Source organism: Phoca vitulina, unplaced genomic scaffold (assembly GCF_004348235.1).
Source record: "Phoca vitulina isolate PV1807 unplaced genomic scaffold, GSC_HSeal_1.0 scaffold22, whole genome shotgun sequence".
Taxonomy (NCBI): Eukaryota; Metazoa; Chordata; class Mammalia; order Carnivora; family Phocidae; genus Phoca; species Phoca vitulina.
Genome location: NW_022589725.1, coordinates 11,201,298 through 11,227,767, shown reverse-complemented (window position 1 = coordinate 11,227,767; position 26,470 = coordinate 11,201,298). Strand labels below are relative to the sequence as shown.

Below are 26,470 nucleotides of genomic sequence, written 5' to 3'. Positions count from 1 at the left end.
GATACCCCACACCAGGTAATGAAGGACAGTGATCCCCCAGAGCCTGGAAACAAGTGAGGTGGGTGCTATGATTTCCCCAGATTACTGTCTTGAGAGGGAGTTTTCAGGCCATATGGTGCAGGGAGGGGGCACCCAGATGGAGCCCAGCAGCCACTTTGAGTTGGGGAGACAGAGAGCTGAGAGTCTGGGAAGACCAAAAGAGTACCAAAGAGTGGAGAGAGAGAGAATTCTGGAGATCTACTCAAATATTCAGCTGAGTACTTACTAGCACGTGCATGTGAAGAAACTATCCAAGGACAAGGAAAGAACCAGACAAAAGGGTTAGAGGGAACAGTGTTCAGTGCTCATGAAGGGCCAAGAATAGTGCCTGATTCCACCAGCCAGACTGGCAAGCCTCGTGATTCATAGGGCATTGGGTAGAATACACACATGGGTATTGCCTCAGCAGTGGAGAAAAGCTGGGCCTAGACTAAGCCCTGCTTTGGTCCCACCTATCTTAAAAGCAAGACCCAAAAGGATCAAACTGTTTCCAAATAAGTGCATCCCAGAACAAAGTGTAAGAATACTCAGAGAATTACAAAAATATCCTGCAGCCAACAGGTAACATTCATGGTATGTGGCATCCAATAAAAACATTTACCAGTCATGCAAAGCAGGAAATAATGAGAAGAAAAAGGAATTGAAACTGACCCAGAACTGACAAAATTAGCAGAGAAGATATTAAGACAGCTATTATAACTGTACATGTCCAAAAAGTTAAGCAGACACATGGAAGACATAAAAAAGAAATCAAGCATCTAGAAATGAGTGAGATATGGGGCGCCTGGGTGGCTCAGTTGGTTAAGCGACTGCCTTCGGCTCAGGTCATGATCCTGGAGTCCTGGGATCGAGTCCCGCATCGGGCTCCCTGCTCAGCAGGGAGTCTGCTTCTCCCTCTGACCCTCCCCCTCTCATGTGCTCTCTCTCTCTCTCTCAAATAAATAAATAAAATCTTAAAAAATAAAAAAAAAATAGAAATGAGTGAGATGTTATTTATTTATTTATTTATTTATTTATTACTGGGCTGCCTATTTTTAATTTATTTCTTTTAAGACCACCTCCTTGCAATTTCCAAAGAGAAAATACAAAACAAGAAACAGACTTTGTTTCAGATACATAAACAGTGTGCTGGAGTTTAAAGCATTACTGATAACATTGTTACAGAAGAATGTCAGTTTACTCCAGGGCATTTCAGTATTCCTGAGGAATAAACATGATTTCTCTTTTCCTCCCACTGGGGTGTTCTCAGGTATAAGTCACTGCCCGGGCTCTTTGACATATTTTCCATGTAGAAGATACGGAGCCTGGAAATCATGCTGACAGTTGGAGTAGGCCATTCCCAATCCCATGCCAGAATTAAAGGCTAATGGCCACATTCTTCTTTTAAAGAAGGTAAGTGAGAAAACAAGTCCTACTCAGAAACTAGTCCCGATTTTCACGGACCCCATCCGCCATGCACCGGTCCCACTTCCTGCCCAGCTCTGAATCCCAGGGGTTCCCCACCCACAGCTCCCGCTTTCCTTAAGGTGGGGGCGGGGGGTTGCCCTGCTCCTGAGATGAGTGAGATTTTAGAATATACTGAATGAGGGGTGCCTGGCTGACTCACTCTTTGGAGCATGCAACTCTTGGTCTTGGGGTTGTGAGTTCGAGCCCCACATTGGGTGTAGTGATTACTTAAAGATAAAAAAAAATTTTTTTTTAATAAAATGCACTGGATGGGATTAACAGCATATTAGACATTACGGTACAGAATAAAAGATTGGTAAACTTGAAGATATAGCTATAGAAAATATCCAAAATGAAACAGAAGAAAAGAGAATGTCAAAATAATGAACAGAGCATTAGTGAGCTGTGAGACAACTTTAAGCAGTCTAATACATATGTAATTAGAACCTCTGAAGGTGATGAGGGTGGGATAGAAAAATTGTTTAAGGTAATAATGGTTGGGGTGCCTGGATGGCTCAGTCGGTTGAGCATCTAACTCTTGGTTTCTGCTTGGGTCGTGATCTCAGGGTCATGGGATCAAGCCCCATGTCAGGCTCCACGCTCAGTAGGGGGTCTGCTTGGGATTCTTTCCCTCTCCCTTTCCCCTCTGCCCCTCACCCAGATCTCTCTCTCTCTCTCTCTCTCAAATAAATAAATAAATCTTAAAAAAAATGAAGCAATGGGAGCACCTGGGTGGCTCAGTTGTTAAGTGTCTGCCTTCGGCTCAGGTCATGATCCCAGGGTCCTGGGATCGAGCCCCACATCGGGCTCCTTGCTCAGCGGGAAGCCTGCTTCTCCCTCTCCCACTCCCCCTGCTTGTGTTCCTTCTCTCACTTTGTCTCTCTCTGTCAAATAAATAAATAAAATCTTTTAAAAAAAATTTAGGGGTGCCTGGGTGGCTCAGTTGGTTAAGCAACTGCCTTCGGCTCAGGTCATGATCCTGGAGTCCCGGGACCGAGTCCCGCATCGGGCTCCCTGCTGAGCAGGGAGTCTGCTTTTCCCTCTGACCCTCCCCCCTCTCATGCTCTCTCTCTCTCTATCTCATTCTCTCTCTCTCAAATAAATAAATAAAATCTTTTTAAAAAATTTAAAAATGAAGCAATAATGGCTAAAAAATTTCCAAGTATGATGACATAATTGTCTATGTAGAAGAAAAACCCCAGTGGAATCTACTTTTTAAAAAAACTACTAGAACTAATAAAAAGATCAATATACAAAAATAAATTGTATTTCTCTATACTAGAAATGAATAATTGGAAATTGGAACAAGAATATTATTTATAGGGGCGCCTGGGTAGCTCAGTTGGTTAAGCATCCAACTCTTGATTTCAGCTCAGGTCATGATCTCAGGGTCATGAGATCGAGCCCCATGTCCAACTCCACACTGGGCGTGGAGCCTGCTTAAGATTCTCTCTCTCCCTCTCCCTCTGCCCCTCTACTTGCCACTCCCCATTCCCCATGCTCTCTCTCTCTCTGAAGAAAAAACATATATATATATTATTTGTAGTAGCATCCAAAACTATGAAATACTTAGGGATAAGTATGGTAAAGAATATGAAATATCTCTCTACTCTGAAAACTACACAACATTGCTGAGAGACTAAAAAAGACTTAAATAAATTGAGAAATACACTGTGTTATGGGTCAGAAGACTTAATTCTCCCCAAATTGACCTATAAATTCAATGCAATCCCAATTAAAAATTCCAGTGGGTTTTTTGTAGAAATTGACAAGCTGGTTCTAAAATTCATATGGAAATGCAAGAGCCTAGGATAGTCAAAACCTGATTTTAAGACTATATAAAACTATAGTAGTCATGACAATATGGTCTTGGCAGAAAGATTGAGAAACAGAGTAATGGAACAGAACAGATTTGAGAAACACATCCACGTAGTATATGGACAACTGATTTTCTACAAAGATTCTAAGGCAAGGATAACCTTTTCTACAACTGGTGTTGAAACAACTGGTTATCCCTATGCAAAAGAAAAATATAATAAAATGTAAAAAGAATTTTGATTCATACCTTGCACCATCTACAAAAATTAACTCAAATTGTAGTCCTAAATGTAAAACTGAAAACTTTATGACAGTGGGTTAACCAAAGTTTCCTTAGATATAATACCAAAAGCACAATCCATAAAAGAACAAATTGATAAAATGGATTTCATGGAAATAAAAAACTTCTGCTTTTCAAAAGGCACTGTTAGAAGAATGAAAAGACAAGTCACAGACTAAGAAAAAAATACTTGTAAATCATAAAAAATAAAGTACCAGAATATATAAACAACTCTCAAGACTCATGAAGAGAACAAACAACCCAAGAATGAGCAAGCAATTTGAATAGACACTTCACCAAAGACGAGATATGGTTGGTAAATAAGTGCATGAAAAGATGCTCAACATAATTAGTTATTAGGGAAATGCAACTTAAAACTGCAATTAGAAACCACTACACACCTATTATGGGGTACCTGGCTGGCTCTGTTAGAGGACATGCAACTCTTGATCTGGGGGTCATGAGTTTGAGCCCCGTGTTGGATGTAGAGATTACTTAAATAAATAAAACTTAGAAAAAAATGTTAACAAAAGAGAAACCTCTATACACCTATTAGAATGGCTAAGATTAGTAAAGCTGACCACAGCAAGTGTTGGAGGAGCTGGAACTCTTTTACGTTGCTGGTTGGGAATATAAAATTGTACAGTGATTTTGGAAATTAATTCAGCAGTTTCTTAAAAAGTTAAAAGTAGATTTACCTTTTATGTAGAAATTTCATTCCTAGGCATGTAGCCAAGAGAAATGAAAGCATATGTCCATACAAAGATTTGTATATGAATGTTCACAACAGCTTTATTCCAGTGAGTACATATTCCAAAAACTGGACACAATCCAATGGTCCATCAACTGGTGAATGGATAGACAAATGGTGGTATATCCATTCAATGGTATACTGCTCATCAATAAAAAGAAATGAACTGTTGATACATGCTACAGTATGGATGAAGCTCAGGATAATTGTGCTGAGTAAAGAAACCAGACACAAAAGAGTACATACTGTGTGATTTCATTTATATAAAATTCTAAAAAATCTAAACTGATCTATGGTGATAGACAACAGATAGTGATCTCCTGGGACACGGCAGAAGGAAGGGATTGTAAAGGAACATGAGGAAACTTTGGGAAGTGATGGATATATTTGGTTTCATGGGTCTTTACATATGTCAAAGTTTATCAAATTGCACACTTTAAATATGAACAGTTTATTTTGTCATTTGCTTCTTAATACAGCTGTTTTAGGGGCGCCTGGGTGGCTCAGTCATTAAGTGTCTGCCTTCGGCTCAGGTCATGATCTCAGGGTCCTGGGATCAAGCCCCGCAACGGGCTCCCTGCTCCTCAGGAAGCCTGCCTCTCCCTCTCCCACTCCCCCTACTTGTGTTCTCTCTCTCTGTCAAATAAGTAAATAAAATCTTGGGGCGCCTGGGTGGCTCAGTTGGTTAAGTGGCTGCCTTCGGCTCAGGTCATGATCCCAAGGTCCTGGGATCGAGCCCCGCATTGGGCTCCCTGCTCGGCGGGAAGCCTGCTTCTCCCTATCCCTCTGCCTGCCTCTCTGCCTACTTGTGCTCTCTATCTCTCTGTCAAATAAATGAAATCTTTAAAAATAAATAAATAAATAAATAAATAAATAAATAAAATCTTTTTTTAAAAAAATAAAATAAAGCTGTTTGTAAAAATTTCCCAAGTGATTCTAAGACCCAGCATAGATTTAGAATACTGTTACAGAACATTTAAAGCTTAAAAGAAACCCCACAATTCCATACAATCCCAACAAATTTATTGTTGGTATTCTGATGGATCATCTAATCTTGTCTTCAAATTTGTATACATTTACTTATGACACGTTCTTTTTTTTTTATCAGAAGAGTAATATATGCCCAATGAAATCTGGAAAAATATAGAAAGTAGAAAGAAGAGAAAAGATCACCCATAATCACACTACTCAAATATAACCACTGTTGACATTTTTAGTATATTTTCTCCCAGGCTCAGAGGAAAGGTCTCAGCTGTAGAAACAAAATTTGGAGGGGAGCCTGGCTGGCTCAGTTGGCCGAGCATGCAACCCTTGATCTTGGGGTTGTAAGTTTGAGTCCCACACTGGGTGTAGAGATTACTTATAAATAAAATATTTTAAGAATAAATAAAATTTGCAGTCACTGACACAGGGATGGTAATTTTGATTTTGATTTTTTAAAATAAATTTTAGGGGTGCTTGGGTGGCTCAGTCAGTTAAGCCTCTGACCCTTGATTTCAGCTCAGGTCATGATCTCAGTGTCATGGGATAGAGCCCAACTTGGGCTCTGCATTCATCAGGGAGTCTGCTTAAGATTCTCTCTCTCTCTCTCTCTCTGCCCCCTGCCCCGGCTCACACACTCTCTCTCTTTATTATTTATAAATAAATAAATAAATAAAACCATTATTTAAAAAAAGGACATCTGATTATGGAGTAGAAATTCAATATTAGGGAATTATTATTCATTTTCCTATGTGCGATAATGATTTGGTTAGGAAGGACACATCCTTTTTGGGGCATGCATGCTGAAGTATATGTACTGCTGAAGTGTCATGATGTCTAACACTTATTTTCAAAAGGTTTAGGAAAAAAACAACAAAAAAAGTACACACATGCCTATGTGTAGGTAAAGCAAATATGGGAAATGTTAGCAGTTATTAAATCTGAGTATTTGGTTGATCATTGTATTATTCTTTCAATTTTTCTATATATTGGAACATTTTCATAATTAAAATTTTATTTATTTATCTATTTATTTATTTATTTAAGAGGAGGAGGGGGAGGGGCAGAGGGAGAGAATCTCAAGCAGACTCCCTGCTGAGCACTGAGCCCCATGCAGGGCTTGATCTCATGACCCTGAGATCATAACTGGAGCCGAAACCAAGACTAAGATACTTAACCGACTGAGCCACATGGGCAGCCCCGCAATCAGATAATCAAAATTGCCCATTTTATAGCTTTTTTTTTTAACAAGAATCCACTGACGTTTCACATAAAGTGTTTTGGTCTTACAGCTCTTCAGTCTCCTCTAACCTAGAACAGCAGTGCCCCCTTCCTCCTACTTTCCATGGCACTGATGTTTTTAAGTAACAGGGCCAACTGTCTTGAGTAATGTCTTACATTCTGTCATTGTGTAATTGCTTGTGGTGTTATTTAACTTACTCCTCTGTCTTGTGTATTTCCTATAAATTGGAAACTAGGTCTCAAGTCCTCATTATATTTGGGATAAATATTTTGGGCCAAAATACAGAGCTTCATAGGTCATGTTGGGGTACCTCACATTGTATCATTTCTATAGACACATCATGTCAGGGGTCTCTCTGTAAATAATGCTGATGTTGATCAACCGGTGAGGGGGTGACAGATAGCCAGCTCTTGCTATTGGAAAAAAGATCTGTTTCTCCTTTGCAATTAACAAATAATCTGTGGGGTGATACATTGTCACAGTGGAAATATCCTATTGTCAAATAGCTAAAATCTAAGTTTTAGCAGGCATTGATGATCTTTCATCAATTATTTCACTGGGGGTTGCAAAATGGTAATTTAAAAAAAATTTTTTTTAGGGACGCCTGGGTGGCTCAGTCGGTTGAGCGTCTGCCTTCAGCTCCAGTCATGATCCCAGGGGTCGAGTCCTGCATCGGACTCCTTGCTCAGTGGGGAGCCTGCTTCTCCCTCTCCCTCTGCTGCTCCCTCTGCTTGTGCGCGCGCTCTCTCTCTCTCTCTGTGTCAAATGGGTGAATAAAATCTTTTAAAATCTTTAAAAAATTTTTTTTATTCTATCATTCTTTATGTGTTTACTAGCATCACTCTTTGGTAAAGAAGAGTTTTCTTTCTCTTGAGGATGAATTACAGGTCCTACTAGAAAGATGGGTTAAACGCTTAACTCCTTCTAATAACCAATAATCAGAGTAAAGAGCCACTATAATAGTCATCTCCAACAATGGCAAATGACTTTCTCTCTCTCTCTCTCTCTCTCATTTTATAAACCCATAGATTTTTATTTATTCAATGTTTTATCATTAATTACATTCTTCTTTTTTTTTTTTAAAGATTTTATTTATTTATTTGACAGAGAGAGACACAGTGAGAGAGGGAACACAAGCAGGGGGAGTGGGAGAGGGAGAAGCAGGCTTCCCTCCAAGCAGGGAGCCCGATGTGGGCTCGATCCCAGGACCCTGGGATCATGACCTGAGCCGAAGGCAGCCACTTAACAACTGAGCCATCCAGGCACCCCAGTTACATTCATTTTTTGTTGTTGATACTCAAATTGTCCCAAATTCAGGCAGTGAAAGCCTCTTCAGCTGCCTTTGTTTCTTATTGACATACCCTTATTAATCTTGAGTGCATCCCTATTTTTTGGCACAACAAAATGTTCTAGGCTCTACTTATACTTTCTCTGCCCAAGTTCTAGAATCAGGGATTTCTCCAAAGAGCCCTGGCCACTTTTAATGAGAAAAGGTGGGTTTTTTTAAGATCTTTTTTTTTTTTTTTTTTTAAGATTTCATTTAGGCATGCCTGGGTGGCTCAGTCAGTTAAGCGTCTGCCTTCGGCTGGGGCTGTGGTTCCGGGGTCCTGGGATGGAGCCCTGCATCAGGCTCCCTGCTCAGCAGGAGCCTGCTTCTCCCTCTCCCTCTGCCTGCAGCTCCCTCTGCTTGTGCTCTCTCTGTCAAATAAATAAATAAAATCTTTAAAAAAATAAAGATTTCATTTATTTATTTGAGAGAGAGAGAGAGCGAACACAAGCAGGGGTGGGGCAAGGAAGAGGAAGAGGGAGAAGCAGACTCTCCACTGAGCAAGGAGGCAGGGAGCCTCTGACGCAGGGCTGGATCCCAGGACCCTGGGATCATGACCCAAGCCAAAGGCAGACGCCTAACCGACTGAACCACCCAGGTGCCCCTAAGATCTTATTTTTTTTTTTAAGTAATCTCTACACCCAATGTGGGGCTTGAACTTAAAACCGCAAGATCAAGCATCACATGCTCTACTGACTGAGCCAGCCAGGCTCCCCAGTGGGGAAAGGTACTTAAAGACTAAGATTTGGGTTCATTGCTACTGGCTTGTTATTACTTCCAAGCCCTCCTTTTCACTGGGTAAATCTAGGAATATATATGATCATGAGGTTATATTGTTATTTCCAATTTATAAGTGTTTTTCTGAAGTTCTTTGACTTTATATTGGGATCTTTTTTCTCTTGTATAGAATATTTTGATTCTTGATAATCACATATTTACTTATTTGCTTTATTCTGTACTATACATATACTAGTTCCAAAATTATCATACCAATATTAATAGTAACAATAAAAACACCAGTTGAAGTTTCGGTCTTCAGAATACATCCCTTTAAGTGTATAGACTTCCTGTGTTCAAAGGTCATTCTGTTGTTCCTTATTCATTTTAAGTCATGAGAATGAATTTTATCACTTAGATGGAGAAGAGAACTGGTCCCTGAGGAGAACAGTTGGCGGGAAGAAAAGCAGGAATTTGAGGTGTCACAGGGACTCAGGATAGTTTTTCATTACCAGTGGAGGGCCCAAAATTGCATTGACAGCAGCATAGAGCTCAAACATGACACAGACAGATAGATGCTACCAATAATAACAAAAAACATATTTAGGGAATAGTTTTCTATATTCCAGTGTGAAACAGAAAAAATATATATGTATAAGTTTCTGCCCCTCGTTCCTGGAACAGAGCTCCTAAAACCTTTGTAATTGTCTAAGTGATAAAAACACTAAGAGTGTCTTTTGTTCTAATATTTGGCCTTTAACCCTGGTTCCTAACACAGAGCTCCTAGACCCATTGGAATTTTCTGGGTGATAGGAGCATCTTTTATTCTAATGGTTCAACTCTTGGTGGGCTCCTGGATAGCTTCTGAAATGGAGGCTAGTCACCAGAAAGACCAAGCCATGATTAGAGGCTTGGAATTTGCAGCCCCATCCTCCAACCTCAGAGAATGGAGAAGAGCTGGAGTTTGAGTTAATGATCAAGAATCATTAACTATGAAGGGGTGCCTGGCTGGCTCAGTCAGTGGAGCGTGCAACTCTTGATCTCAGGGTTGTAAGTTTGAGCCTCATGTTGAGTGTAGAGATTACTTAAAAATACAATCTTTAAAAAAAAAAAAGAAAAGAATCATTAATGATGTGATAAAGCCTCCATAAAAATCCCAAAAGTTTGGGGTTTGGGGAGCTTCTGAGTTGGTAAGCACATTCACATGCCAGGACAGTGGTGCACCCCAAGTCCATGGGGCAGACCTTTCCAGACCTCACACTATGTGTATCTTCATCTGGTTGTTCACTTGTATCCTTTAAAATATCCTTGGTAATAAATCAGCAATAGTAAGTTCTGGGTTCTGTTCTCCTGGGTTCTGTCCATTCTAGCAAATTACCAAACCTGAGGAAACAGGGTCATGAGAACCTCCAGTTTGTAGCCAAGTGTGACAGAAGTTGTGGTAACCCGGGGACCCACTGCCTGTGATTGGTATCTGAAGTTAGGGGCAGTCTTCTGGGACTGAGCCCTTAACCTGTAGGAACTGTGCTAACTCCAGGCAGTTGGTGTCAGAATTGCTTGGTGTGGAAAACCCACACATGTAGTGTCAGAAGTGTTGTGAGTATGGCTGTTGTAGTGTGAGAGTAAAGGAAAATAGTGAGTTTTTCCTACACAGCCAGGCACTGTGTTTAGTGCTTTACACACTGTTACCCATTTAATCTTTGTAGTAAGCCTGTGGGGTCAACGTTATTACCATGTCCATTCTCCACATGAGGAATTGAATTACAGAGAGATTGAACAACTCCCCCAAGACCACACAGCAAGCGAGGAGATCTGGTTTCTCACCCAGGCAGTCTGCCTCTAGAGCAAGCTCTTAATCATGAATGCCCATTGGATTTGGAAACACAACAGTTGTCGGTCTCCTTAAGAAATGCAATTTCAGGGGTGCCTGGGTGGCTCATTCGGTTCAGTGTCTGCCTTGGGCTCAGGTTATGATCCCAGGGTCCTGGGTTTGAGCCCTACATTGGGTTCCCTGCTCAACTGGGAGGCTGCTTCTCCCTCCCCCTCTGCCTGCCACCCCTGCTCATGTTCTCTCTCTCTCTCTGTCAAATAAATAAATAAAACATTTTTTTAAAAAAGAAACAATTTCATTGGAAAGAAGGGGAGAGAAGCTAGATTGGAGTACAGTAGAGTAGATGTGGAGGAAGAAAGCAGAGACACTGAACTGAGTCAGATTTTTGAAGAAGTCTGGCTGTGAAATGGAACAGAGGATAGAAACGCAGAGAAAGGGGATGTAGAATCAAAGGAGAGTTGCTTACTTATTTTTTGATATGGTAGGATCCAAAAGATATTCATTTGCTGATAAAATAAGCCAATAGAGAGGACGAAATTAGTGAAGCAAGAGAGAGGGTAGAATTGAGAAGGTGAAAGGCATGGGACCCTGAGACCCAGAGCATCAACGGTGGAGATGGTTTTAGATAGGGTGAGAGATATCTCTTCAGGACAGAGGGGAAAGTAAGTGAGTTCTCTTGACTTCCATTTCTTCAAGAAGCTTGAGACAACATTGCCAACTGAATGTGGAGAGAGTTCTTGAGAGAGGTTTGAAGGAGAGGAGAATGTATGAAACAGTTGTCTGATAGAATGAGCCAAAAGAGTTATCTCGGTAAGGTTGAGACCCCACTGGGGTTTGTGTACTTGAATCAAGTAAAACAAAGCTAAGACATATAATTTTCTCCAGCTGTGTTCAACATGGCTGCCAGAGAAGGCAGATAAATGATGGGCTCATTCTGCGTTGGGAATTACCCACGAGAGGATGGGACAAGGATCCTTCATCCATCACAGTGATGGAGCAGGGAATCCAGGTGGACCAGGAGGCACATGGAAACAGAGGGGATGGGTGGGCAGTGTGTCAGGGCCAGTGGATTTGTGGTCTCATGGAGGTCAACGACATGTACGGAAGGAAAAATTCTTCCTCTTCCCTCAAGGTCTTCCACCTGGACTAAGAATTACATTTACATTAGACAAATTAACAGAGAAAAAAAAACCAGTTTTATTATATGCACACAGAGGCCCGATGATGAAATTGAGACCTAAACAAATGACCATCATAGGCAGTTTTTATACAGTTTAGACAAAGAGACGATAAATTTGTGAGGAATTGACAGGATAAAGAAAATAGATGTTTGGAAGCTTTAATTAGTAAGGAATTTTTTAGAAGATTTTATTCATTTATTTGAGTGAGGGAAAGAGAGCACAAGCAGGGGAGGGGCAGAGGGAAAGGGGGACCAGGCTCCCTACTGAGCAGGGAGCCCAATGCGGGACTCAATCCCTGGACCCTGGGATCATGACCTGAGCTGAAGGCAGATGCTTAACAGACTGAGCCACCCAGGCGCCCCATAATTAATAAGGAAATCTAAGTGGAATTTGTGCTGAGGTAGTAAATTAGTAAAAAATTAACAAGGTTTGTTTCTACAGCTTTCTCGGTTTTAAAGTTTCTCTCTCTGGTGATAAGGAGGTCTTTTTACTTCTTAGTACAGGGAGAGTATTTTTCATATGGGAGATATTTTTCCTGATTTCAGCAGGACAGAGGAGGAAGTGTCCTTCCACCAGTTGCTTCCCAAATAGTTTCAATTCAGAATAATCAGGGTGTTATTGTGGTACATTTTGGGTGGTCTGCCATTGGCCCCTACAGATCAAAGGAGAGGAGGTGGTAAAAGGAAATCAAGGGTTCAGACTTGGCTTTCAGATATGACCTGGGAGACCAAGGTCATTGGAGGAGAGGAGACCAAGGAAAGCTCTGATGTTGAACCAATCATCCTAGAAGAATGTCAGGAATAGAGGTAAGAAGTAAAACAACCAGTTTTTCTTTTTCTTTTTTTTTTAAGATTTTATTTATTTATTTCACAGAGAGAAACACAGCGAGAGAGGGAACACAAGTAGGGGGAGTGGGAGAGGGAGAAGCAGGCTTCCCGCTGAGCAGGGAGCCCGACAAGGGGCTCGATCCCAGGACCCTGGGATCATGATCTGAGCTGAAGGCAGACGCCTAATGACTGAGCCACACAGGTGCCCCAAACAACCAGTTTTTCTACAGGGGAGGAAATGGAGGTGAGAGATGTTGAGGAACATTCTTAAGGTCACACAGTGATGCTGGCAGGGGAGCTGGGATTTGAGGCCACCCTCTACCTAACCCTGGAGCCTGGGTCACACCTCTACTCTGCTCAATCAGTGAGTTCAGCCTCTGAGGCTAGGGCCCTGAGGGCTTCTGTCTCCTCTCCTGCAGGGCTAGCCTTTGCCAGGCCACCTCATGCCAACCGTCAGCATGGGTTACCCCAGCCACCTGCCCCCATCTTCTCTGAATTCTGCATTCTGTTCACTGTCATGGACTTTTTCTCCTCCCCTTTAGCTGATCTGTCTCCAGAACCTGTTCTACCCTGGAGGCTGCGTCAATAGCTCCAGATCGTGCTGTTCATGACACAGCCTGTCCCATGGCCAGGCCTTCTTCTGACGTGGACTGTGAGGGAAATGATAGTCATAAAGCAAATAACAGCACCTGCTTCTGTGAACCCTCACAAGCACCCACTCTACACCAGACTTGGTATCTGTCCCCTCTTATTTGATCTTCATGACATCTGGTTGTACCCATTTTACAGATGAGAACACAAAGGCTCAGAGAGATAAAGTCACTTGTCTATGACCCCACAGCCAGGAAGTTGCAGAGCTGGAGTTAATCCTGAAAATGTTTAGCTCTCAAAGTCCTTGTCCTTTGCAAATTCTGAAAAAAAAAAAAAAATTAAATAATGGGCATAATAGTGTTTGTTCCAGTATAACACATTTTTATTAAAATAACTTTTCAAAAGAATTGCATGTTTCCTGACCTCCATCTGCCAGAGCATGCTGGCATTCCCCGTCAAATCTCCTTCAAGAATTCTTTAGAATTCTCTGGGGATGTCTTTCCTGTGTTCCAAAACAGATCCTGTTGGCTGCCATGTGACCTTACCATTGCTCACCCTAATTGAGTAGGTACTTAGAGTGTGCCTGGCATCTGGTGTAGCATTCTATGCACATGATTTCATATACATGTCCACACACCCCTAATATACCTACATAAAATATAAACAAATTATATATATAAATATAAAAAATACTGTTTCTCCCTCACAAATGAGGCACAGAGAAGTAAGGTGGGTAGCTATTGGTAGCATCCAGACCTCAGGGTTGGAAAAACAAGCTGTAGTGTCCATCCCTGCAGTAGTGATCCTGGCATCTTTCCCGGCCTGAATTCTCAGGGTGATATGGGGAGTTGTTCCTAACTGTACACAGTCCCCAGGCCTGGTGCTCTGGCTTTCATGGACATTCTATGGGCCACCCAACATCCTTTATTGAATTTCTTTCCTACTCAAACTGAAGAGAGTTGGTTTCTTTTATTTGCAACTAAGCTTTTTTTTTTTTTTAAGATTTTATTTATTCATCTGGGGGAGAGAGAGACAGACAGACAGACAGACAGAGAGAGCACAAGCAGGGGGAGAGGCAGAGAGAGAGGGAGAAGCAGACTCCCCACTGAGCCGGGAGCCTGACATGGAGCTCGATCCCAGGACCTGGTGATCATGACCTGAGCCGAAGGCAGACACCTAACCATCTGAGCCACCCAGGCGCCCCTGCAACTAAGCTTTCTGATTGATATGTTCCATAGCAACTCTATCAGGTATGTGTGTTTTTTGTATTAAAAGTATTTTTGAGGGGCGCCTGGGTGGCTCAGTTGGTTAAGCGACTGCCTTCAGCTCAGGTCATGATCCTAGAGTCCCAGGATCGAGTCCCACATCGGGCTCCCTGCTCGGCGGGGGGTCTGCTTCTCCCTCTGATCCTCTTCCCTCTCGTGCTCTCTGTCTCTCATTCTCTCTCTCTCTAACAAAAAAAAAAAAAAAAAAAAGTATTTTTGAGTTATTTAATTAATGTTTTAAAGTAATAATATAGGTGCTTGTGAATCCACCATCCCAAAATAAAATGCAGAACCTCACAGTAACCTGTGTCTATCTGTCCTCCTCCTCACCCAAACCTTTCCCTGACCACAGTGACCATCCTCCTGAACCCTGTGTTAATCATTCCCTCTCTTTTTATTTTAAAAAAATTCTATTGGGGCGCCTGGGTGGCTCAGTTGGTTAAGCGACTGCCTTCGGCTCAGGTCATGATCCTGGAGTCCCTGGATCGAGTCCCGCATCGGGCTCCCTGCTCGGCAGGGAGTCTGCTTCTCCCTCTGACCCTCCCCCCTCTCATGTGCTCTCTCTCATTCTCTCTCTCTAAAAAAAAAATAAATAAATAAAAAATAAAAAAATTCTATTGAATTGTAACATATATACAGTAAAGTACACAAATATCAAGTGTACAATTCAAATTTATATGTCTGTATAGGTTTTTGTATAACTAGATCAATATACAGAATATTACCCATGTCCCAGAAGGCTCCTTCATGACCCCTCCCATCTAATTCCTGATGCTCCAGAGAAACCAGTATTCTTACCTCTATTACCTTATATTTGTTTTGTCTGTTCTTAAACATTAAAAGAAAAAGTATACTTTTTATGGGTGTAAATTCTTTTTTTGTCTAGCTTCTTTCATTCATCATTATGTTTGTGCAAATCATCTATGTTTTCACGTGTAGTGGTAGTTTGTACTTTTTATTGTTATATGTATTCCATTGTATGAACATGCCATAATTTATTCATTCTCCTATTGAAAACATTTGGGTTGTTCTCTTACTTTCCTTTGCGTATTGCTTTATTTCATCTATTTGTATTTCTAAAAGTGTCATCTCCATGTTTACAACTGTGGAAACTGAGGCTCAGAGAAGTTAGGTGACTTGCCTGAAGTTGCACAGCAAATAAGCAGTAGAACCAGGATTGACTCCTAAGTTCTAAATCTCAGCTGCAGAGGAGGGGAATAAAGGCCCTTCCTCTTTTTACCCTCTGGGACTGGGGGATTGCCATGGGTGTCCAAATGACCCAGGTGGCCTGACCGTCCCTGGTGGCAGAGGATTGTGATGCAGCTTGGTGGCTGGGAGCTCTGTGTTTGTGACATGAGCTCATTCTTACCCTCTCAGGCAGCAGCCGCAAGTTCCTGACAGCCCCTTCCCCAACCACAGTGTCAGGCAAGGTTTGGAAGGCTCAAGGTTCAGGGGCCCAGCCTCTGTCTCTCTCCAACCCTAGGTCAGGCAGAGTGGGCTGTGGAGTCACCAGGCAGGCAGGCTGAGGCTGGCCACCCTGATGGATGGCCTTACATTGGCTCCCAGCTGAACTCATCATCATCTGCCTTAGCGGTTTGTCCTCTTTTGTATATACTCTGTGATGTGACTTATTCTTATTTTCTTTAAATCAACTCCCTTTTCAAAAACCACTTTAGGGGCATCTGGGTGGCTCAGTCAGTTGAGTGCCCAACTTTTGGTTTTGGCTGAGGTCATGACCTCAGGGTCATGGGGTCGATGCCCACCTCAGGCTTGGTGCTCAGCGGGGAGTCTGCTTGGGGTTCTCCCCCACTCCCCTCCCCCATATTCTCTCTTCTCTCTCTTTATCTCAAATAAATGGATAAATCTTTAAAAAAAACTGTTCTTCAAAAAAAAAACCAATTTCAGTTTTTTTCAAAATTTGAATTTTTCAAATAGCTAATATAAGCATCTGAGACATTATTCAAAGAGTACAAACAGGTGTAGAAGGGAAAAGTTTTTCTCCTGCCCTTATCTCCCAGCCACCCAATTCCTTTAAGAGATGTCCACTTTATGAATTTCCTTTGTGTCTTCTAGAGATGTTCTATGCATATATAAACAAATGGATAGTCTATTTACTTTTATTTTTTATCAAATGTTTAGACTTTATTTCCTAAATAAAATAAATTGGAGACTGTTTCATATCCGTGTATATAGATCTTCCTCGCTTTTTTTTTTTTTAAGGTTGCATAGTTTTCCAGTACCAAGCTTTATCTCATCCCCTACTAATGGACATTGACCTTATTTCCAGTGTTTTCCTATTACAAACAATGTTATGATAAATAACCTGATTCATCTGCTATTTTGCTCTTTGCATATTTATCTGTAAATTCCTAGAGATGGAACTGCTGGAACAACTGGCATATGTGGGTTTTTTGTTTTTTGCATTTTTTTTTTTTTTTTAGGGAGGGAAGAGATTGAGAGAGCAAGTGCACATGTGCGCCTAGTAGGGGAGGAGGGGCAGAGAGAGAATCTTAAAGCAGGCTCCACCCTGGGCTTGGAGCCCAGGGTTGGGGAGGGGGTAGCCCTACTCGGGGCTAGATCTCACGACCCTGAGATCATCACCTGAGCATTGGAAGCTTAACCGACTGAGCCACCCAGACGCCCCCACATAATGCATTTTTTTAAAAAAACTTTATAGAGAAGAACCATGAGAGACGATGGACTCTGAAAAACAAACTGAGGGTTCTAGAGGGGAGGGGGTTGGGAGGATGGGTTAGCCTGGTGATGGGTATTGAGGAGGGCACATTCTGCATGGAGCACTGGGTGTTATGCACAAACAATGAATCATGGAACACTATATCTAAAACTAATGATGTAATGTATGGGGATTAACATAACAATAAAAAATTAAAAAAATAAATAAAAAAAACTTTATAGAGGTATAATTAACATACCATAAAATTCACCCGTTTTAAAGGTACAATTCAATGATTTGTAGCAAATTTATTCAGTTACGCAACTATCATCATAATCTATTTTTAGAATATTTTCAGTACTCCAATAAGATCCCTCATGGTCATTTGCAATTACTTTCCATTCCCATTCTCCGCCACGGGCAACCACTCATCTCTACACATTTCTGTCTCTACACATTTGCCTTTTCTGGGCATTTCATATACTGAACATGGAATCATACAATATGTCATCTCTTGAGTTCTTCAGTCTGGGTTTTTTTATTTAGCTTAATGTTTCTGAGGTTCATTCATGACATAGCATGTATCGATAACTCATTCCGTTTTATTACTTAATAGTATTCCATTGTATGAATATAATACATTTTTTAATTTATTCACCAATTAATGGATATTTGAGTTGTTTCTTTTTATTTTCACTTTCTGGCTATTATGAATAATGTTGCTGTCAACATTTACATGCAGGTCATTGGTAGACATATATTTTCATTTTTCTTGGGTAGATACGTAGAAGTGGAATTATTGGATCATGTGATAAATTTATATTCAACTTTTTAAGAAACCAAGAAACTGTTTTCCAAAGTGTCTGTACCATTTTATAGTCCTATCAGCGATGTATGAAACTTCCTGCTTCTCTACATTCTTGCCAGCGTTTGTAATTGTCTGGTTTTTTTTTTTTTATTATTATTATTATAACCATTCTAGTGGGTGTAAATGGCATGTCATTGTGGTTTTAATTTGCATTTCACTAATGACTAATGATGTTGGGAATCTGTTCATGTGCTTATTAGTCATTCCTGTACCTTCTTTGGTGAAATGGTAAAAATGCTCATTTTTTTAAATGGGGTTGTTTGTCTTCTTATTATTGAGTTTTGAAAGTTCTTTGTATATTTTGGATACAAATCCTTTACAATATATGTGTTCTGAGCAGATATTTTTCTCCCAGTCTGTGGCTTATCTTTCATTTTTTTCTTTTCTTTCTTTTTTTTTTTTTTAAGACAGTATTCACCCATTTTTATTTTTTAAGTAGGCTCCACACCCAATGTGGGGCTTGAATTCATGACCCTGAGATCAAGAGTCACATGCTCTACGGACGGAGCCAGCCAGGCACCCCTTTCATTTTCTTAATGGTGTCTTTAAAAAAAATTTATTGAAGCAAAAGTCACAAAACATCAAATCAACCATTTAATATTGAACAATTCTGGGCACCTGGCTGGCTCAGTTGAAAGAACATGCAACTCTTGATCTCAGGGTCTTGAGTTCAAATCCCGTGTGGGTGTAGAGAATATACACATACGTAAATCTTAAAAACAAAAATTGAACAATTCATTAATGGTGACTTTTGAAGAAAAAAATTGAATTTTGATGGTCTAATTTATTAAATTTTTTTAATAGATAATGCTTGTGTCATATCTAAGAACACTTTTTCTAACCCAAGGTCTCAAAGATTTTTCTCCAGTGTCTCCTAAAAGTCTTATAGTTTGACTCTTCTCTTTAGGTTTCTGATCCAATTTAAGTTATTTTTTGTGTATGGTGTAAAATAGCGTCAAAGTCCATCTTTTTACATCTTAAATTTCAATAAATATGGCCAAATTGTCTTCCCACCACACAACTGGCATCACACCAATCAGCAGTGAGCATGGCTGTTTTCTCACACCCTTGCTAATACAACTGAGATATCAAACTTTTTGTTCTTGACCAATCTAATCATGAAAATACAGCATCTCATAGCTTTACTTGCTAAATTCCTACTTTAGCCACAACCTAAGCACTACCGTGAAATATATTGGCTCCGTGTATTAGCTACCTATTGCTTCAGCATACATTACCATGAAACACAGGGTGACTGGACCATTTAAACTTGCAGGACCTGCCCTTCCTTCCCTCCAACCTTAGAAGGTCCTCAAGGACTGAAAATAAAGTCACACTCCCTGTATATTTGATTGCGCCCTTTGCCACCTCAGAAGTTTACATAAATGGAGGCTGAGTTCTAAGATTCCCAGGATTGTTTCTGGCCTGACATCTTCCCAGCTTGCATAAGGTGACCTGGATGCTTGTTGCTTGACTCTGTCTTTGCCTGAGGAACTGCAGGCATGACTTAAATTTTTTTTTAAAGACATATGAATTCTGGTTTAGGACAGACATTTCCAGTACTATAGGCAAGAAATGATTCTGATCTGCAATCTGTAGAGATAGGGCAATGGGGCTTTACTGGGAGAAGGACAACCTTAGGTTTGAAAGCAAGAAAAGAGGGAACTGGGGATAATGAGCAGGAGTAGAAGCTCTGACATACTGTTTATTATCCAAGGGAGTTCTTCAGTCCTACAATTGCTCATCCAAATTTTAGTCCTCCCAAAAACTGCAGGAGGAGTTGCTCAGAGCTCCTTATGGCTATTTATTTTTATGACTTTTTTTTTTTCCTACTTCTATATTCAGTACAGAAAATCTGAAGGATACAGAGAAGCACAAAGTCTCTTTTTTTTGCACTGATTCAAGAAGAGGGAGTTGTGAAGTAGGTGAAAAAGACAGTCCTAGGTTTAAATATCAGGTCTGTTTCTTACATTCTCTGAAGTTTGGCAAGTCACCCAACCCTTCTGACCTCTGTTTCCTCCTCTAGAAAAGTGGTACTCACAATGCCTCCTCCCTCATTGGGGATGAATATAGGCACATTTAGTTCAGGGCATACAGTGGGCACTCAGTGCGTCTCTGTCTCCTTCTTTCACAATTTATAAGAAATTTTCATTCAAGCATTTTCTGAGCATCTTTAAGGTGTTATTACAGGCCAGAGGAAATATAGGGATGGATAAGACTGTGTCTTTGCCCTTGAAGAACTTATGGTTTGAGGAAGGAGAGATTAAATGGTCCAGTCAGCTGCCTTTTGATAAAATAGGCACGTGACTCCAATTTTCAGATGTCAGCAGAGGCCCAGAGAGGCCAAGAAATAGAGCAAGGAAGTAGTAGGGAGGGGACTGGAACACAGTTAAGAGGACTATTGGGACAGAAGCAATGAGAGAGGAATTTTGGAAATAAAACCATGCCAGTTTGTAGTTCAAAAGAGAGCAACAGGGGCGCTTGCCTAGCTGGCTCAGTCAGTAGAGCATGCGATTCTTGATCTCAGGCTCCTGAGTTCAAGCCCCACATTGGGTGTAGAGCCTATTAAAAAAAAGAGGGGGGACAGGTGGGAGATGGAGATGTGTGTGAATGAATCAAGGGTTACAAATCCAGCCCTGAAGGTGGACTGCATTTTGTTTGTGCAGGATTTTCCCCTCCCCTCCGAACATTTTATTATGAAAATTTTCAAACATAGAACAGTTGAAACAATTGTACAGTGAACATCCATCTATCCACCATCTCGATTCTACAGTTGCTGTTTGCTATATTTGCTTTGTCATGTATTTATTCATTTATCTAGCTCTCCATCCATCCATCTTATTTGATGCAATTCAAAGAAGCTGCAGAGTTCACTCTCCCTCTAGACACTTCAGCACCCCTATCATTAGACCTCGATATTTGTTTTTATTTTTAGGTTCAATTTACATACAGTGATATGCGTAGATTTCAAGTATACCATTTGCGGAGTTTTGACAAATGGATGCAACTGTGTAATCCACACCCCTCACAAGGTACTGAGAGAACATTTCAACAGCAGAAAATTCCCTCCTGCCAAAGGCCACTACCATTGTGATTTTTTTCGCCATTGATTAGGTTTTACCTGTTCTAGAACATTATACAAATAGAATTATAGAGGGTATACTCTTTTGTATAAGGTGTCTTTCTTTTAGCATGATGTCTGAGGCTTATCTATTTTTTGCGTATTAGTACTTTTGTTATTCCCTAGTAGTATTCCACTCTATGAGTGACTATAACACAGTTTATCAATTTTCCTGTTGATGGAACACACAGTTGCCGGTGTTGTATGTCTGGCTGCAAATCCTGGCTCTGCTACTTGCTAGATATGTGACTATGTGCTGATTACTTTGTCTCTTTGAGATTCAGTTTTCTCAATCTGCATAATGGGAAAACTGACAGCTATTGCTTATTGAATGCTTGCCATGTGCCTGTTTAGCACTGTTCCAAGTGTTTTACATACTCATTTAATCCTCATAATGACCCACAAGATATTATCTATTACTGTTTCCATTTTATAGATTTGGAAACCCAGCACCCCACCTAGTTGCCAGGAGTATTCAATGAGCTAGTGCATGTAAAGCACCTGAGACTCTACATTGTAACTACAATGTAGACAGTAAACATTAACTGTTATTTTTCTTTTTACTGGCCCTTAGAGGAATTTATTTATTTATTTATTTTTAAATATTTTTTAAAAGATTTTATTTATTTATTTATTTGACAGAGAGAGCGCTTGCGTGAGCACAAGCAGGAAGAGTGGTGGGCAGAGGGAGAAGCAGGCTCTCTGCTGAGCAAAGAGCCTGATGTGGGACTCCATCCCAGGACCCTGGGATCATGACCTGAACTGAAGGCAGACACTTAAAGACTGAGCTACTCAGGCATCCCTCTTAGAGGAATTTAAGTTTATTACTCTTAATGGAGAAAGTGTATAAAAACCCTGGGAATAGGGTTGCCAGATAAAATGCAGATGTCCAGTTAAATTTAAATTTTAGATAGACAGGGGCACCTGGGTGGCTCAGTGGTTAAGCGCCTGCCTTCGGCTCAGGTCATGATCCCAGCGTCCTGGGATCGAGCCCCGCATCGGGCTCTCTGCTCGGCGGGAAGCCTGCTTCTCCCTCTTCCACTCCCCCTGCTTGTGTTCCTCTCTCACTGTGTCTTTCTCTGTCAAATAAATAAATAAAATCTTAAAAAAAAAAAAAATTTTAGATAGACAAAGTAATTTTAGCATAACTATGTTACATCAAATTTGTCACATATTAATGCTAAAAAGTTATTCATTGTTTACATGAAATTCAAATTTAATTGAGCATCCTATATTTTTATTTTCTAAGCCTGGCAAGTGACTAAGGCAACTAGGGACAGAACTTCTGTACATCATTTTGCAGATGAGGAAAAAGTCTTAAAGAGGGCAAATGAGAGAGCCATGAGGTCTTAAGTGGATCCAGATCTTTGGATCCAGATCTTGGGCTCCTAGAAGCTCCATCCTGTGTCTGCTCTTCATCAATGTGAAGCTCTGCCACTTTTCAAGTCTTCCCCTGCCTCTGGCAGTTGAATGCCGAGTGGCTTCAGGGAAGAGAGGGACAGCAGAAATGACTAAGTGTTCTGCAGGGAAAGCCAGTGACAGGCGGCATGTGGGCTGCTGGGGTTTCTCTTCCCACTCCTTCCAGCTCTGCATCCCTGCTTCGTTCCCTCCTTCTCTCCCCAGAGGCCTGGAAAGCTTCCCTTGCTGGTTGGGGCCTCCTCCAGCCCTACTCTGGCAGGGCTGGGTCCTGTCCCAGGCTGACCTGGGTGTCCAAGGCAGAAGGAGGGTGTAGGTGGTTCAAGGCTTTATCAATCACAGGGTCTGCATTCTTACCAGGTCTAGACTGACTTCTGAATCAGGGAACCTGGGAGCCAGAGCCATGGCATGGGAGATGAGGAAGTGGCCACACTGGGATTCTCTGCTCTCACCAATTCAGCTTCTCCTTGGAGAACCACCAACTACCTACCATAGATTTCCCAGAATCTTCACAATATCCTACGAGGTAGAATCTATTATTTCCATTTAGAGATTTGGACACTGAGGTTAAGGGACTTGCCTAAGATCCCTAAAGTAAATTGTTGACAGTCAGGACTAGATCCTTGATCCATATGTTTCTGAAGAAACCTAAATTATTAACTTCTGCTAGGTACTGCCTCCCAGATCAGAGCTAATCCACCCTGTTGGCATTAGCAAGTTAGGATAGCATAGTCCTGTGGTTCTCAAAATGTGATCCCCGGGCATCAACATCACCTGGGAACTTGTTAGAAATGTAAATTCTTGAGCACCTGCGTGGTTCAGTTGGTTAAGCATCTGCCTTCGGCTCAGGTCATGATCCCAGGGTCCTGGGATCGAGTCCCACATCTGGCTCTCTGCTCAGCAGGAGTCTGCTTCTCCCTCTACCTCTGCCTGCCCCCTGCTCATACTCTTACCCTCTCTCTCAAATAAATAAATGAAATATTAAAAAAAAAAAAAAATTTAAATTCTTGGGCCTGAAAACAGAACCTTCTGACTCAGAAATTCTGAGGCTAATACCTGGCAATCTGGTTTTAATAAGCCATCCAGGTGATTCTGATGCACTCTGAAGTTTGAGAATTTTGGTGTATAGTAGAAAGAGGTGCATTTTTTTTTTTTAAAGATTTTTATTTATTCATTTGCGAGAGAGACGGAGAGAGAACAAGCAGAGGGAGAGGCAGAGGGAGAGGGAGAAGCAGGCTCCCCGCTGAGCAAGGAGCCCGATGCGGGACTCGATCCCAGGACCCTGGGATCATGACCTGAGCCGAAGGCAGACGCTTAACCATCTGAGCCACCCAGGCGCCCGAGGTGCATTTTTTTGAAAAAAAATTATACATTTAAAGCATATTTGTTTTAAGTAAACTTTTTTTTAAAGATTTTATTTATTTATTTGACAGAGAGAGACACAGCGAGAGAGGGAACACAAGCAGGGGGAGTGGGAGAGGGAGAAGCAGGCTTCCCGCGGAGCAGGGAGCCTGATGCGGGGTTCGATCCCAGGACCCTGGGATCATGACCTGAGCCGAAGGCAGACTTAACGACTGAGCCACCCAGGCGCCCCTGTTTTAAGTAAACTTTTATTGACATATAATATAAATACAGAAAAAGACACAAATCATAAGTATACAGCTCAATGAACTTTCACAAAGTGAGGATGCTTATGTACCAGCACTCAGACGGAGACACAGAACATTATTACCAGCCTGGAGAAGCCCCTTTGTGCTCCTTCCTGGTACTACTTCTCCTCAAAGGATAATCACTATCCTGACTTCAAACACCATAGATTAGTTTTGCCTAACATTATATGTTTTAAAAAATTACAGATGAAGACATGGGAGCACCTGGGTGGCTCAGTCTGTTAAGTGACCCACTGTTGTTTCAGCTCAGGGCATGATCTCAGGGTCATGAAATCGAGCCTTGACTGGGGCTCCCCACTCAGCAGGGAGTCTGCTTGAGATACTCTCTCTCTCTCTCCCTCTGCCCACCCTTCCTCTCTCCAATAAATAAATCTTAAAAAAAAAAAATTGTAGATGAAGACAGAATCTGGACCCAGTGGACTTTGATTGGATCCCTGGTTTCCTACTAAGTGATCTTGAACCAGTCATCTAATTTCCTTGAGACTCATTTCCTTCTCTGTATAATGGTCATAGAAATATCTCAAACCTTAAAGGGACACTGCGTTTCTCAAACTTGTGTGTTGTCAAGAATCACCTAGGGAACTACTTAAAAAACCCACATTCCCCAGGGCATACATTCTTAATAGGACAAAAATTGGTTGTGGGTAGAGAGGAAAATTTTTTTCCTTGCTTATGTAAAAGCACGTGTATACATATGGTACATTAATAGATATATAGTATATTTGTGATATTAAAATTTTATGGGGGGAATAATTAGAGAAAAATGTCTAAAAATGTTCCTTAGAGAGCTGATAATTTTTTAAAAAGGTTGAAAAACACTGCCCTATAGCAATGCTTCTCCAAGTGTGGTCTGCGGTTAAAAATGCAAATTCTCAGGCCCCACTCCAGACCTACTGAATCGGAAATTCTGGGGGTGGGGACCCGCAATCTATGGTTGAACAAATCCTTCAGGAGACTCTGATGGGCACTAAAGTTTTAGAACCACTGCCTTGGAGATTCTGAATGGGGTAGGGTCCCTGAGTCTGGACCTTTAACAAGCTCTCCTAAGTCATATTGCAGGAAACATTGACATAGAGATTTGAATGTACTTTGAAAAACGCAAGTGACGTTCCAGTTGGTAAAATAAGTTCACAAGGAGGAAACAGGCTAAACAATAATAGTGAAGGTCACTAATTACTAGGCACTTAGCTGGGCCTCTGAGTCTACTTGCACAGCCTATTAATTCTCACAAACAACCCATGAAGAAGTTAAGAGGATGGACTCTGAAGCCAGATTGCCTGGGTTTGTATCCAGCTTGTGACTTGGTTTATGCATCTGTAAAGTGAGGATAATGGAGGTACTTTCCTCATAGATCTGTTGTGAGGATTAAAGAAGCTTATTGATCAGTTCTTCGAACACCTGCCACATTGGCACCACTTACATGTTGGCTATTTCATCATCCTTGAGCGCACCCTGTTAAAAGGTGGATTTGAACCCAATCAATTTAACTCCCGAGTGTACTTTCTTAAGGAATAAACTATAATCCAGTGGTTCTGAAAGTGTGATCCCCCACCAGGAGCACACCAGAGTTAGAAATGCAAATTATTAGATCCCATCCCAGACCTGCTGAAAGAGAAACTCTGGGGGTGGGGCCCCTAAATTTCAACAAGCCCTCAGGTGATTCTGATGCACATTAGCGTTTGGGAACCACAGCTACAGTCTTCAGAGGTTCGGGGGTGGGGGGGTGCTTTAAAAACAACAAACAAAAAACCTAGAGTGGCTGGGAGCAATCCCAGAGCCCCTCCCATCTAAGGGCGAGTGAACTGTTTAGAAGCGCTCCCCAGCTCCGGCCAACTCTCCCGGCTGGCGCGCAAGGCCTTCTGGGGCTTGTGGTCAAATACTTCCAGAGCTAGAGGCGCCTGCGCGTTGGCCGCCAACTCGCTCTAGTTGCTGTGGTCGGGGCTTGGGACCGGCTGCCATCTTAGTCGAGGGACTGAAGAGTCGCCGCCGCCCCGAGTCCCGGTAAACATTCGCGGGCGGACTGGGGGCAGTTCTGGGTAGAGGGGCGAGCCTGCATGAGAGTGTCCGAGGAGAACCAGGGGTGAAGGAGTGCGGCGCGCGGGCGGAGGACCCCAGAGCCGCAACCGCTCTCTTTTCCCTCACAGCCGGTGCCCGTGGGGGGCGCGGGGAGCTCGGGCTAGTGGCCGAGGGTTGGGTTGGCCGGAGGCGCCGAGCAACCACTGTATGGCCGGGTATGGTGGAGCCCCTCGCCTCGCGGGCGCCAAGGTGTGAGAGGGCTGGGCTGTGGCGGGGGCCTGCAGGGTCCGGCCCCGCGCCCCTCAGCCCCGCCCGGGGGCCACTCTCCCGCGGCCCGGCCTACGCGCGGGGCCCGGCGGCAGCGGCCGGAGCGGCCGACGTGGCCCTGTGAGGGGCGGCGGCCGGGCC

General features: G+C 42.0%; 1 protein-coding gene and 1 pseudogene across 3 annotated transcripts in view; one reads left to right on the top strand and one right to left on the bottom strand.

The window, feature by feature from the left end:
- Positions 1-1,295: 1,295 nt before the first annotated feature.
- LOC116641924 lies at positions 1,296-15,392 on the bottom strand (annotated as a pseudogene).
- A 10,573-nt stretch (positions 15,393-25,965) lies between these two features.
- Positions 25,966-26,470, top strand: part of ITCH (itchy E3 ubiquitin protein ligase) — a 117,604-nt gene continuing 117,099 nt past the window's right edge. For all 3 annotated transcript variants that reach the window (XM_032420023.1, XM_032420021.1, XM_032420022.1), the window contains exon 1: positions 25,966-26,047. The gene's annotated coding sequence lies outside the window, so the exon portion shown is untranslated. The remainder of the gene's footprint in view (positions 26,048-26,470) is intronic.